Genomic DNA, 14117 nt, shown 5'->3' with positions numbered 1-14117 from the left:
GTGATTATTTTGTGGATTTCTTTGGCGGCGGCTCCGATGGACGGACCACCGCTAAAGGTTTTCATCGCTCCAGCAGCTCTTGCGCTCTCTCTCTCTCTCTCTCTCTCTCTCTCTCTCTCTCTCTCTCTCTCTCTCTCTCTCTCTCTCTCTCTCTCTCTCTCTCTCTCTCTCCTTTTACAGTTCTGCTGTTTTCTCATCTCCTCCTGTCTTCTTCTTCTGTCTCATCCCTCCCTTCATCATCCCTCACCCCACCTTTCCATCCCCATCTCTCTCCTCCTCTCCTTACTTTGTCCATCCTCCCACCCCCCAGCCACCTCTACCTCCGTATTCCTCTCTCACCTCTCTATCATTCTCTCACTGATGCTACATCACTCCACACCGTCTCCTTTCTTGTCTCCCTCTCTTCTTTCCATCTGCTCCCTCGTTCGCTCCACTAGCTCGTTGCCAGCTGTCAGCTCTATTGCACCAGCGGAGCAACAACTGGCTTCTGCCGGCACTGAGATCGAAGGGAGGAAGGTGAGAGCGGCAGAAGGAGTGGAGAAGGTAAAGAGAAAGAACAGGAAGGAGGAAGAAGTCTTTTGTTCAACACCTATCCCGCTGCTCGTTTCTCTCTCTCCCTCTCTTTCTCTGAGAGCCGCAGCATCAGCACCACTGCCGCCGCTGCTCTAGGATCCTCCGTCTCCTGCCTGGATCTGCCTCCTCCTCCTCCTCTGGGAGTGTTTCCTAGAAGTGGGAGGGAACTCATCACCTATCAGTTTGCCGTGGACTCGCAGCAAGGCTTTCAGCAGGAAGAGAGAAGGAATGAAGGGGAAGTACATTTTAAACGAGATGGAGCTGGAGAACAGAGAGAAGGCGACTCCCGGCTTATGAGAGACCAGAGACCAGGGTAAGGGGCCACGTCAGCACACACCGCTGCTTGCTCTTCCTCATCTTCATGAGCAATTCAGCCTGAAGCAGGATTTCATTTCAACTCTAGCCTGACTTTGTTCTGGACACATGAAGTTGAAACAAGGAACAGGTTGGAAAAGCGACTTCATTATAAAAGAAAAGGAAATTGCATCCTTACCAATCCCTCCTCTTCCAACAACCTGTGGTAATGTGTGTGTGTGTGTGTATGTGTGTGTGTGTGCGTGTGTGCGTGCGTGCGTGCGTGCATGCGTGTGTGTGTGAGAGAGAGAGAGAGAGAGAGAGAGAGAGAGAGAGAGAGAGAATAAAAAGTCCAGGGGTTGATTTTTGCTGTAGCTTGGCTCAGAGATAATGTGATGCATCTCAGGGGTGCTTCCCCTGAACAATCAATGATACTTGGGCTGGCCAGTCTCTGTGTGTGTGTGTGTGTGTGTGTGTGTGTGTGTGTGTGTGTGTGTGTGTGTGTGTGTGTGTGTGTGTGTGTGTGTGTGTGAAGCCCTCGGGTTCTTTTCTCTCTCTAACTCTACAGATGGCCTGGGTTGGGCCTGGCTGATGTCTGGGGGAGTGTGTTAGTGTGAGTTTGACTGCAGAAGGTAAATCCCGTCTCTCTCTCTCTCTCTCTCTCTCTCTCTCTCTCTCTCTCTCTCTCTCTCTCTCTCTCTCTCTGTGTGTGTGTGTGTGTGTGTGTGTGTGTGTGTGTCTCTTGGGTCGAGTGGTCTAGGCCGACCAGCTGAGTGCAGAATCAGAAATGAAACAGGGAAAAAGAAGCCTGATAAAAAGCAGAGGTGTTACTCTTTTAGCTTTTATTCCATCTATAATTCTTTCCTTTTGTATCTTTGTTCCTCTTCAGCTGCTGTTTTCTGTGGATTTGGCACAACTTGATGTTGTTAATTCGGTTACAGCAGAACGACTCTTATTTCCCGTTCTGATGAATGTGTGTAATAAAGTGCAAACAGTTTAAGTGGTGTCATGCTCACAGCTCCAGGTCCTTCCATCCGGCCACCCGTAGGAAGATTGTATTTATTGATCGCAGATAACAAATCGATTGAATGATTTTGGATCAGCCCAGCTGGAGTGTGCTCTTTGTATTTGGCTTCAATTAGGGAAGAACAGAATAAATCAGCTTCAACTTTTCATACATTATTCATGTCTGCGGAGCAGCGTTCAGGATTATTGTTCTCATTGACAAACACACAAAAGGAAAAATGCAGGAATTTAAAATGAGCTTCTAACGTAGAAATGTGTTAAAGAATTTTTCAGAAGACTCTAACAGCTGAGCTCATCAGCTGGGGGAGTTCTGTGTGTGTGTGTGTGTGTGTGTGTGTGTGTGTGTGTGTGTGTGCGTGCGCGCGCGAGGGGGTTCGTTTGGGTGTACAGGGCTATTGTCACACCGCAGCAGCTCCAGGTCTGACCTCCCTAACCCTCTGTCATCTCTGTGTGCACACCAACCCCCACCACCAAACCCCCTCCCCCCCTCACCTAACCATCCATCCCAGGGATCGGAGTACTGAACAGACCCAGGCAGGAGCAGCAAATCCCCGCTTCAGCGCGGGATCAGGCCTTGAAGCAGACAAAGGCCGCGCTACCGGGCGGTGAGACAGGTAAGAGGCTTGCGGGAGGGCGGGGTTCCAGGTTTCACCTCTCCCCCTAACACCGCATTCTTCACCCCACAAAGTTTGTGTTCAACAGGCTTTCTTCTTTCTTTGTGCTGTTTCTCCTCTGATGCGCTGCTGGCTCAGACTGTCAATGCCACCACTGAAGTTTTCTCTACACAGAAAAGCCATTGATGGAGCAAGGCGTCTTCAATCAATGCAACTGGCCCACTTTCTCTGTATGTGTGTGTTTGCCTTCGAAGCATGACTGGGGGGAGCTGCCGATGGTGGAGGCGGTGGCCATAGTGGTGGTGATGATGATGATGATGCGATGGCAGTGGCACTGCTCACGCGGTTTCTGGCTTAGCTTCCTGTTTTCACTGAAAGACTCTCTTCGGTGACGGGTATTCTTGGGTGGATAATACGGATCACGTTGTTATTGCTTAAGAATACGCGTAGTTGAGGAGAGTCCTCTCTTCGCCAAATCTCAGCAGCACCCAGAGCCCCAGACACCCACCCACCCCACCTCACCTCACCTCACCTCGACAACCTACCCAGCCGTCAAGGTGTGTCAGGTTGGGTGAAGCAGCAACACCCCACTCCACCGTTCAGAACTAAACGACCCCTTCATTTACATCATCGGTATGTTTTATTTCTGTTAGGGGCTGTACATCTGTCTCTGTAACCATGGTGATGGACATGGTGTGTGTGTGTGAGTGTGTGTGTGTGTGCGTGTGCTGGTTTGTTTTACTCCTTGATTCCACCGGCCCTGGCGGCTCCATCTGCATGAGTGACGCACGGCAGCATGAGCATGGTCCTGCAGATTTACATCTTCACATGTAACCACTGCCTTGGTGCCCAAAAGCAACACACAGTTCACCATCCAGGCTCCATCTGTACCCCCGGTTTCCACAAAAATGCTGCGTTCTTCTACCGATGGTTGCGTGACATCGTTTATAAACAGGGTGGAGCCAACAGGCGCTGTCAGAGGTTGTGTGAGGCTCATGATGTTGACGTGGAAGGAGGAAGGACAAGGTGGTGGGACAAACATGTCCGGTGTAAAACGGGGGTTCCTGCATCTGTCCACGTTTTAGGGTTAGGGGGTTTCTTCCACTTATCTCACTCACTAATGTCTATGTCATCCTTAAATAGAACCAGTTAGAAGGTAAAAGTGTGTGATGGAAATAAAGTAAAATAGAAAAACTAACATGTTTTAATTTTAAACCTGTAGGAACTCATCTTTTACCCTCAAAGCTGTTTTAGAGGGGAAATGAACCCAAGCTACACCCTCGGTGTCTAGTGAATGCTAAACCCTTCAGATGCTTCATTTCATCTGGGTGCTGAATGATCATTTTTGCAGAAATAAGAGGAGGGAGAAGAGTTGTTGAAGTTGATTTTAACACGATCTCTCACAATCTGCAGGTGGTCTAAATTTTCATTTCATTTGATGACACAAAAATTAGGCACATAATAATTCCCTGTGAAATCAAAAGTATTGTCACGGTGCTGATTAATACGAGCTAACTTTTTAAATTAATGAAGTATCAGTTGGTGGTACTGTGTGCTAATCCATGGGCTCTGTTTATTGAGTGGAACCTCCCTTTATCTGACTCCATGTAATGCATTTATTCTCAGGCTAAGCTGAGCCAAGCCGCCTCCCCGTTTCCCCTTTTTTTATGCAAATGTCGGCTCAGATGGCATTTATCGCAGCGAGCTTTATGCTACTTGTAACACGGCTGCTGTAGCTGAGCCTCACACACACACACACACACACACACACACACACACACACACACACACACACACACACACACACACACACACACACACACACACACAGCTGAGAAAAGAAAATGTCTACCACTCGACAACTCAATTTATGCATCGAGGAGAGAGGCGTCTAGATAAACAATTACCCTTGGCTCAAATGGTCTATAACCAGCATTTTCTATGTTGCCGTGGCGATGCACCATGAATATGGATTCCCTCTCCATGTCTGATGGCACATTCTCAACCCTAACACCCATGCAAAATCCATTTAAACACCTAATAGGATCAGCTTGACTCATGCAGCCATGCCCTCACACGTCACCTCCCATCATCGCTCCGGGCCGGTGTTCCACAAAAGGAAAAAAAATCCCACCAGCCATTCTGAATTTATTGTCTAAAAGAAAATGCTCTGGTAGAAATGAGCTTTACGTTTAAGTGTGTTTGATGCCTCGTTGAGCAAATTTCACAAATGTTTCAAAAATATTCAAATAACACAATTCTTTATGTAGACCGGGCCCTGCTAACAGGGTTCCTGCCACGTGGAACCAGTCGCATGGAAGGGTAGGAGAACCTGAAGGGGGACGATGGTGGCCTGACTTGTTCTGTGTGTTGCTCGTCAGAATGCTGTTCTCGCTGTGTGTGTCTGTCGGTTTGTTTATGCTGCTGTAGAGGCCCAGCTGACTGACATCACTGCTGCCATGGCAACCAGGTGAAAACACTCCCATTCACTAGAACGCTGGAAGTCTGATCATGCCCTACAGATGGATTCACAACGAAGACACGCTCTGACTACAACACAAGCTTAAGATGCTAACACGACACTGTGTAAGAGCATTTAAACAGCAGGTTTGTTGGCTGTAAACACACACACACACACACACACACACACAGACACACACACACACACACACACACACACACACACACACACACACACACACACACACACACACACACACACACACACACACACACACACACGTCTGCACATGGATGTGTTACGAAGTGCGATCTCAGTGTCATTCTGTGTGCCAGCCTGTTTCTGAACTGCCTGCCTGTTGCCAGACTGTTACAGAGTGCTGCCGTGTTGTAAAACACACGCGTGTTACATCATCACCAGACTTTTTATGAGCTGATCAATCATCCCATGTCTCACTGATACGGTAAACTCTGCTACTGGTGCTGCTTTCATCACGCGAGTGCAGACGTTTCTGATCCCTGTCCTCCTCCTCATTATTATTATTATTATTATTATTATTATTATCATTATTATGCAGAAGAGCTGCTGTGGTTGTTGGTTGTTTAAAGATCAGCAGGAGAAATTCTGTTTTCCATGTATTTGTGTCTTTTTCTGTAGAATCTTGTCTGTAAATATAAATAAATCATTTTCTCAAAAAATAAATGTGATGCGACGCCTTAATTTAGCATTTGTTGCACATAATAATAAATAGAACCTTTGTTTTCAAAGCCTAATCTGCAGAATTATGCAGAATAATGTCTGATGATTAGAAGAATGTTGAATTTCCTCCGTATAAATATTGAAGCAACGTTTGATTTTCGTTTTCCTGACCCCAGACACAAACTGAACTTCACTAACACCATCAGCTCTTTTTGCTGTGCTGGACGATGAAATCGGACCAAACATAAACTCGGTATTTGGGCCGGAGAAGGTTTTGTGATTTTGTGATGATTTCATACTTTTGACATTTAGGGCTCTGAAAACCCAAACTTCCTTTTGTTGTTTTCTTTCCCAGACACAAACAAGAACACATCACATGAAGAATGGCAGGTTGGTTTGGTGGAGATCACCCAGGGCTCCTTCGTTGGTATTCAGCGTAGAAAACTGATCTCCTGTCAGCGGCTCTTATCGCTCACGCACAGATTAGCATATAATATCCTTTTTAATTTAGCCCCCAAACACCACGAGCATCTTAGTACGTTTTATCAGCTGTAATCCCGTTAAAACTGCTTTCATTAGAATCCCAAACAGTCGGAGCAGCCGGGCGTGATCCCAACGCTTTAATTATTGTCTCAGACACACTTCCACCAGTCAGCAGCCAGATCTCAGTTTCTATGTAATAACTCCGTTGTTATCGGCTGGTGTGATGGAGTTCCCAGACTGGCGGAGGCTTTGCTGGTGGAGCTGTTTGCAGGCCACTCATTACTTATTAAGAACACTATTAAGGAAAAGTGACTGTAATGATGGGATGGATCGGGCCTGGGCTCATTTACCAAAAAGGCCACAGGAAATATTCAGCGATCGGTTCAAATTAATTATGCATCATCTTTACTTTGTTCTGTATGGCCTCTGAGATTATACACCCCCAGTCGGTCACATTCTGCTACTAAATACTGTTTAAAATCATGATTAATGTCAGACTTTACCAGGGTTTATGTTTATAAAACAAGAGGGTTTAAAATGTTTCTGTGTTAGAACAAAAAACTATTTCCTGGAAGACATCAGTGATCCGCCCTTAAACCGTCACCATGGCGATACAGCCTCACCTACACTTTCATCAGATATTCTTCAGAGGAAGATTTATCTTCTGGAAGTTTTCTGCTCATTAAAAATAAACATTTTGGTTAAATCCTGAAGACTGGTTTATTTTCTCTGTCAGATGTTTTCATTTAAAAGAACAAAATGTTGCCAATTATCAAGTTTCCAACAAATATTTTATTTAGTTTATTTGATAAAATGTACAAGACGAATATTGTCCACAAGCATTTTCACAGCCATTTTAAATTATTTGTATTTAAAAAAATGATATTTTTCTTATCATCGAACTTAATAATAATAATAATAATAATAATAATAATAATAATAATAATAATAATAATAATAATGCAAGGTATTATCAATAGAGCTGAATATGAATTTGAGATTTTTATTTCAGAAACATTTTTTTCTCTTTACTGAAAACAGATACCATCAGGGGAAATAAAATAATATTATTAAAGAACAAATTTTAATTTAAATAAAACGATATTAAGCTGAGTTCTGTTTGTCTGCAGCTTCCTTTTTTACACATAGTTGATAAAATCTCCACTTTTAGGTTGTAGAAACACAGAAAGAGAGATATTTTAGATTTTTGCTAAAACTTGAAATCAAAATGTTTCTAAAGATGTTGGATTAAGCTGCAGATTACAAATACATAATTATTAATAATCACAAGAACAATAATGGTTATTCATACTGTTTGGAAATGCATGTTAGATTTGCACCCATCAGTAACAGTTTTACTGATTTATTTATATTTCCCTACGATTGTTGCTCTTTTAGGAAACAATATAAAAATAATCCACATACTGAACTTCCATTTCTCTAATAACACTCTAATAATCTGTTAAATCCGAGTCAAGGTTTATGCATCCAGCTGATGATTTACTTGACCTCATTGCTTTTTTTATTTGCCAGTTTGTAACCCAGCAGGTAGTTAACCCAAACCTGAAACAGGTTAAATCTGACCTCTGACTACATAGAAATTCAAACCTTCAGATTATTAATAATCTGCTTTTATAATGTTTGAGTTGAAGGAGAGAGAATTAACTGTGAAGACTCCCAGCAATCCAGAGGAGGCTCCTCTCCTTTGCTTACTGAATTGTGATAATAATTCTGCCCCCCCCCCCCCCCCACACACACACACACACACACCACCACCACCACCACCACCAGCAGCAGCAGCAGCTTAATGTGCTTTCTGTCAGCAGGCTCTGTCTGCTGTATTAATCAACTGCTGCATTTCCTCTCTTTGTGAGAGTAAAGCTCACCACTCCCATCCTCTCATCCAGCTTCTCCCACACCACTGATACAGGAAGATAAAAGTCAGTTTGGAAGTTTTTCTGTGTGTTCCCCTTCCCTGAAAGGTATCAGAAACACATTTATGTTTAAATGAGTTCATTGTCTGGTGTTAACAGTGTTGTTGCTTTAATATCAGCACCATAAGTGGCTCTGCTATCAAATATTCCAGCACTTATTTAAACAAAAGCTGCTATGAAATGTGCCCACCTCAGTGGCTCTGAGATTGGGAGCTAAGCAATCTATTTAAAAACCAATCTATTTCTCGCTGTAGTGGAGATTGCACAGATTGAATGGGGGAGTGGGATCCTCAGCGGACGGCCTCCTCCATCCGCCCTCCTCTCCCTTTATCTCAGAGCTGCTCTTCAGCTCCGTGGCTCTGGGCTGTTTGTTCAGAGGATGGGCGACGAGAAACCTAACAAGCTGCTCAGGCATCATTCAATTACAGCAAATAACCCCAAATAATGGAAACACACTCACACACACACACACACACACACACACACACACACACACACACACACACACACACACACACACACACACACACACACACACACACACACACACACACACACACACACACACACACACACACACACAATAACCTAACTGCAGGTTAAGAGGTCTTTTTTGATTTAAGAAAACGACTGAATTGCTAAAAAAACAGAAATGTCAGCTACTTTTCCAGCAGGTTTACAAAGGATTTATTGCATCTCTCATCACTAGCTTAGATCATCGTGTTCTAAAGGTTCATTTCTGAGTGAGGACAGGTCAGAATGGAATTGTTCTAGTCTCTAATCACATGAAACCATCCCAGAATGCAGAGCAGCAAGTGACGAGAGCTGGATTCAGCCTCTTCCTTGGCTTTAAAACAGAAACTTGTTGGCACGTGTGGAGTAAACTAAAATCTGTTTCCAACTCCTTCTGAGCCCTGGTTGGAGTCAGAGGGCCAGGATCATCCATGCTGAATCACAAACTAGTGAACGTTTATCTGATTAAAGGTAAACTATTATTAGGCTACTAAAATCGGCTACAGAAACTGGAAATGATCCATGTCATGGTGACATGAAGAGATCAGCTTAGTGTATTAATGAATCCATCCAATAATAAAACAGTTTTAGGTTAAAATGTGGTGAAATCATAGCCAAGAAATTCAATAAGTAAATAAATCCAGTACATTTACATTTGGGGAAAAATAACAGCTTAAATAAGGCCGTGGTTTTGTTGTATTGCAGGAAAAATATTTGACATTTTATATTTACCTATGAGGATTACATGAGCTATCAGCACATTTAAATGAAAAAAACTATCTTTTAAAAGGTAATTTATTTACTGATAGCATTTCTTTATCTCTGTGTAATAAATATTCAATCACTCCAGAATTATAAGCATGTTTTATGCATTCTAGCCTAAATGTCATTATTACCTCTTATGATGAATTATATATATGGAAACCATGTTCGCTCGCCCAGACGTGGGTCACCAGGGTCCCCCTCTGGAGCCAGGCCTGGAGGTGGGGCACGCTGGCGAGCACCTGGTGGCCGGGCTTTCACCCATGAAGCCTGGCTGGGCACAGCCTGGAGAGGAAACGTGGGTTCCCCTTCCCATGGGCTCACCACTCGTGGGAGGGGCCAAAGTCATGTGCAGTGTGTGATGGGTGGTGGTCGAGGGCGGGGACCTTGGCGGTCTGATCCTCAGCTACAGAAGCTGGCTCTTGGCACATGGAATGTCACCTCTCTGGTGGGGAAGGAGCCTGAGTTGGTGTGTGAGGTTGAGAGGTTCCGACTAGATATAGTCCGGCTCACCTCAACGCGTGGCTCTGGCTCTAGAACCAGTTTCCTTGAGAGGGGTTGGACTTTCTCCCACTCTGGAGTTGCTCCCACTGAGAGGCACCGAGCAGGGGTGGGCATACTAGTTGCCCCCCATTTTGGTGCCTGTACGTTGGGGATTACCCCAGTGAATGAGAGGGTAGCCTGCCTCCGCCTACGTGTGGGTGGACGGGTTCTGACTGTTGTCTGTGCTTATGCACCAAACTACAGTTCAGACTACCCGCCTTTTTTGGAGACCTTGGAGGGGGTGCTGGAAAGCGCTCCTTCCGGTGACTCCCTCGTTCTGCTGCGGGACTTAAACGCTCACGTAGGCAATGATGGTGAGACCTGGAGAGGTGTGGTTGGGAGGAACGCACTCATCTGCACTCATTGAAAAGCAGATAAAAAGAGGATAAAAGAAAGCGCCAAAAGAGACTTCATGTCCCATGGTTCTTTGCACCCGGAAGCAACGTGATGATGTCACCAAAGCGGCGTCGAACCCCGGAACACAAGTTCCGCGCATGAGTTGGAACCCACACAGAGTCCAGCCTGCCGGACAGCCGAGTCTATAAAAGAGAGACAAAACGAAACTTAGTCATCTTTTGTCCAGAGTTCAACTGGTGTAAAGAGATCGCTCGCTGCTACGGTTCCGGACACACGACAAGAGGCCGAGCCACGGAAAAGCAGCGGAAAACCATCACATCTGCTCAGCATGATTGCCGAGGGACGCCTTGAATTTGCTCGGAAAAGAGTTTTTTTTTCTTGTTTCCTCCTTTATCCATCTTCCTCTCCCGTTCTCCTATAGTTCAGAAGAAGCGGTCGACCGCGTGATCGCTTCAAAATAGAAAAACGGTCTTTCTATCTTCCATATCAAATACGTCGTCCAGATCATCTTGAAGTAAGATCTTTTCTTTCATTGTAATATCTAAGTTGTTAAGCTGTGGCCACAGCATTAACAAATATTTAGATATTAAATTTGCCTTTGATTGATCTGTTGTTGTTTTCTTGAGCTTAAACAAACGATTTGAAGTGTTATGGCTAAGTTTTACTGTGATTGAACGTGTTTTGGAAGTTTAAAGTGAAAGTTGCCTACACACACACACACACACACACACACACACACACACACACACACACACACACACACACACACACACACATTCGGGTTTTCCGTGTTTAGGGGGACAACACACACACATACTTGTTTTTAGTGTTGTAGGGGACAAGACTAAAACACACACTTATTGGGTCAGATTGTTTTACATTATCATTTCATTGTTTCATTGTTTGTGTTTGTTAGATAAAATAAGTTGGTTAATATTGATGGCTAAATGCTTCAGAAGGAGCTGAAGTGATTATATTAGTTAATAAATGTATTGCCAATTCAGTTTTGTCTCAAATGAATTTGTTTGTGTGATATGAATTTATGACTGCTGCTCGTAAACAAATTTTACTAACTTTAAGACAGACTGATAAGAGGTTTTGGATTCATTTTCCCTTGTTAAAAGGGTGGTGCCCCAAGGCATATCTCCAGATATCCTAATTACGCAATAAAATCAGTAAATATTTCCATATTTACGAATTTATTGATGAATCCAAGATAGTAAGTAAAGCTTACAAATTATTCGTTGACTAATAATAACAACACCAGGCAGGCCCAAATGACTAATAATCACAACACCAGGCAGGCCCAAATGTATCGCAAGGGTCTGCTGGTAACATCTGGCAGAGTCTCCTGTCAGAAGGAGCTTCAATTCCCACCTCCGACAGAGCTTCCAAAATGTTCTGGGAGAGGCCGGGGACATTGATTCTGAACAGGCCCTGTTCCATGCCTCCATTGGTGAGGCTATGGAGCAAGACTTCCGTACGGCTTCGAGGAGATTCTGTTCCACCATCCGGCGCCTCGGGGGGGGGGGGGGGGGGGGGGGGCAGTGTGCTACCAACACTGTCTATAGTGGGGATGGTGTGCTGCTGACCTCTACTTGGGACGTTGTGGATCGGTGGGCAGAATACTTAGAAGACCTCCTCAAACCCACCGACACGTCTTCCAGTGAGGAAGCAGAGTCTGGGGACTTTGAGTTTGCCTCTCAAATCTCTGGTGCTGAGGTCACTGAGGTGGTTAAAAAGCTCCTCTTTGGCAAGGCTCCAGGGATGGATGAGATCCGCCCGGAGTTCCTTAAGGCTCTGGATGTTGTGGGGCTGTGTTGGCTGATGCGGCTCTGCAATATGGGGTGGACATTGGGGGCAGTCCCACTGGACTGTCAGACCGGGTTGGTGGTCCCCTTATTTAAAAGGGGGGACAGCAGGGTGTGTTCCAACTACAGGGGGATCACACTCCTGAGCCTTCCTGGTAAGGTCTATTCAGGGATTCTGGAGAGGACGGTCCGTCGGATTGTTGAACCTCAGATTCAGGAGGAGCAATGTCGTTTTCAATTGGCTGTAAACACACACACACACACACACACACATGCACGCACGCACACACACACACACACACAGATCTTTAATATTTTATAACAGATATTGATCTAAAATGATTAAAATATAGTGAATGGTCAAACTGACAGCTGTCATTATGAAAACCAGAAGAATGTGTGATGCGGTTTTAAGCCTTCCCACCTTTTGACCTGAGAGCAGCTGACTGAGACGATCTCAGAGTTAGAGAATATACAGTGATAAAAGCTGCTGCCCACACACCAAAAGCCAGATTTTGCAACAGATTCTGTGAACAACATGTTTGCTTTTTGTTGTTGTTTGCAATGTTTTTAATTGTGAATTTTGTTTAATTTTGTCAACAAATCAGTTGAAAACAGTTTTAAAAATGCATTAACCCTTATATGTTCTCAGTGCATTTTTTTTTTTTTTTTCGCGCAGACAGGTGTGTTTTTGTGAATCATTTTGGTTATGCTAATGCAGTTTATCTAATTTATTGGGAGGTTGTGTGTTTCGGGGGACTTACAAAATTCCATTTTGTACTCCATTAAATTTAACGGTAAAATAATTTTGTAAGGGTAATGGTCTCATTGCATTTTTTTGTGCCATTGAATTCCACGTAAAGATTTTTTTCTAATAAGCCTAAATAGCATAATAATAATAATAATAATAATAATAATAATAATAATAATAATTATTATTATTATTATTATTATTATTATTACTATTATTATTATTCAGTCTGGGTTCCCAGGCCAATTGCAGACTCAATTACGTTTTCCAGTAGATTGCGCATTTTCCCTATGTATTCCAGGGCAATACCTAATGCCACATTCAAAAAAAATAAATAAATAAAAAAAAGTAAATGAAAATATTTTTATGCTCATTTATGACACTCTGAAGTGTTGAAGGTTCAGCCACAAAACAAATCATTTGGACATAACACACAAAATATGTTTATATTTTTTTTATTTGTTTACATTTACATTTCTAGTTATGATCATACATCTGACAATAAAGGGGGGAATAAAAGGGTTAACTCTCGGCAATGCAAAAATATTTTATTATATTTTGAAAGGACTGAAGCCAAGGACAAAATTCATGTAAAAAAATTGGAAGTTCTGAAATTTTATATGAGGAAGTATTGAGTCTGCATTTTTGTGTGCACCAAGGTTAAAGTCATAACTTTTTTAGATCATATGAAATTACACAAAAACTATGAAGTGAGCAAAAATTATTTTTATGCCTATTGATGACACTCCTAGGCTTTGACTGTTTAACCCCAAAACATCTGAACATAAAACACAAAAAAGTAATAGATTTTGTACATTTTTTATACTTTTACACAATTCAGGTGTTGATCATACCCCTGGCAATAAAGGGGCTAAATCTCAGAAACACACACACATTTTTACTATATTTTGTTAGGGCTGAAGCCAAGGATGAAATTAATGTTAAAAAATGGGACATAGAAAATCTTAAAGGAAGTTTGTATGTGCATTTTTTGTGCTCAAACACCAGAATTGTTAGAAAATTTAAAGGTAATAAGACATGTTAAATTATGAAATGCCAACATGTTTATTGGAATGAGTGCACTGATAAAACCCATCAAGCAGAACACTCTTCAAGTTTTAGCTTATTGCTTGGACAAAACTAAGCTAGACTACACTTCTCAATGCCATATAACCTTACTTTTTAAACTGTGCACTATCATTCAACTTAAACTGACAATAAATGTTTTATGGTACTTAAATTTGTATGCATTCATTTGAACACAAGAAATTAATACAAATCTGCAGACAATCAAAA

The 14117-nt window shown here is 42.9% G+C and overlaps 1 long non-coding RNA gene across 1 annotated transcript; it reads left to right on the top strand.

Moving 5' to 3' along the window:
• Positions 1–205: 205 nt before the first annotated feature.
• LOC107382605 (uncharacterized) lies at positions 206–4335 on the top strand. The gene is made up of 3 exons (XR_008561160.2): positions 206–886; positions 2403–2507; positions 2646–4335. It is a non-coding gene; the product is annotated as an uncharacterized lncRNA (long non-coding RNA).
• Positions 4336–14117: the final 9782 nt, after the last annotated feature.

This window comes from Nothobranchius furzeri, chromosome 7 (assembly GCF_043380555.1).
Source record: "Nothobranchius furzeri strain GRZ-AD chromosome 7, NfurGRZ-RIMD1, whole genome shotgun sequence".
In the NCBI taxonomy this organism is placed as follows: domain Eukaryota; kingdom Metazoa; phylum Chordata; class Actinopteri; order Cyprinodontiformes; family Nothobranchiidae; genus Nothobranchius; species Nothobranchius furzeri.
This window is presented reverse-complemented; position numbering and strand designations above follow the sequence as displayed.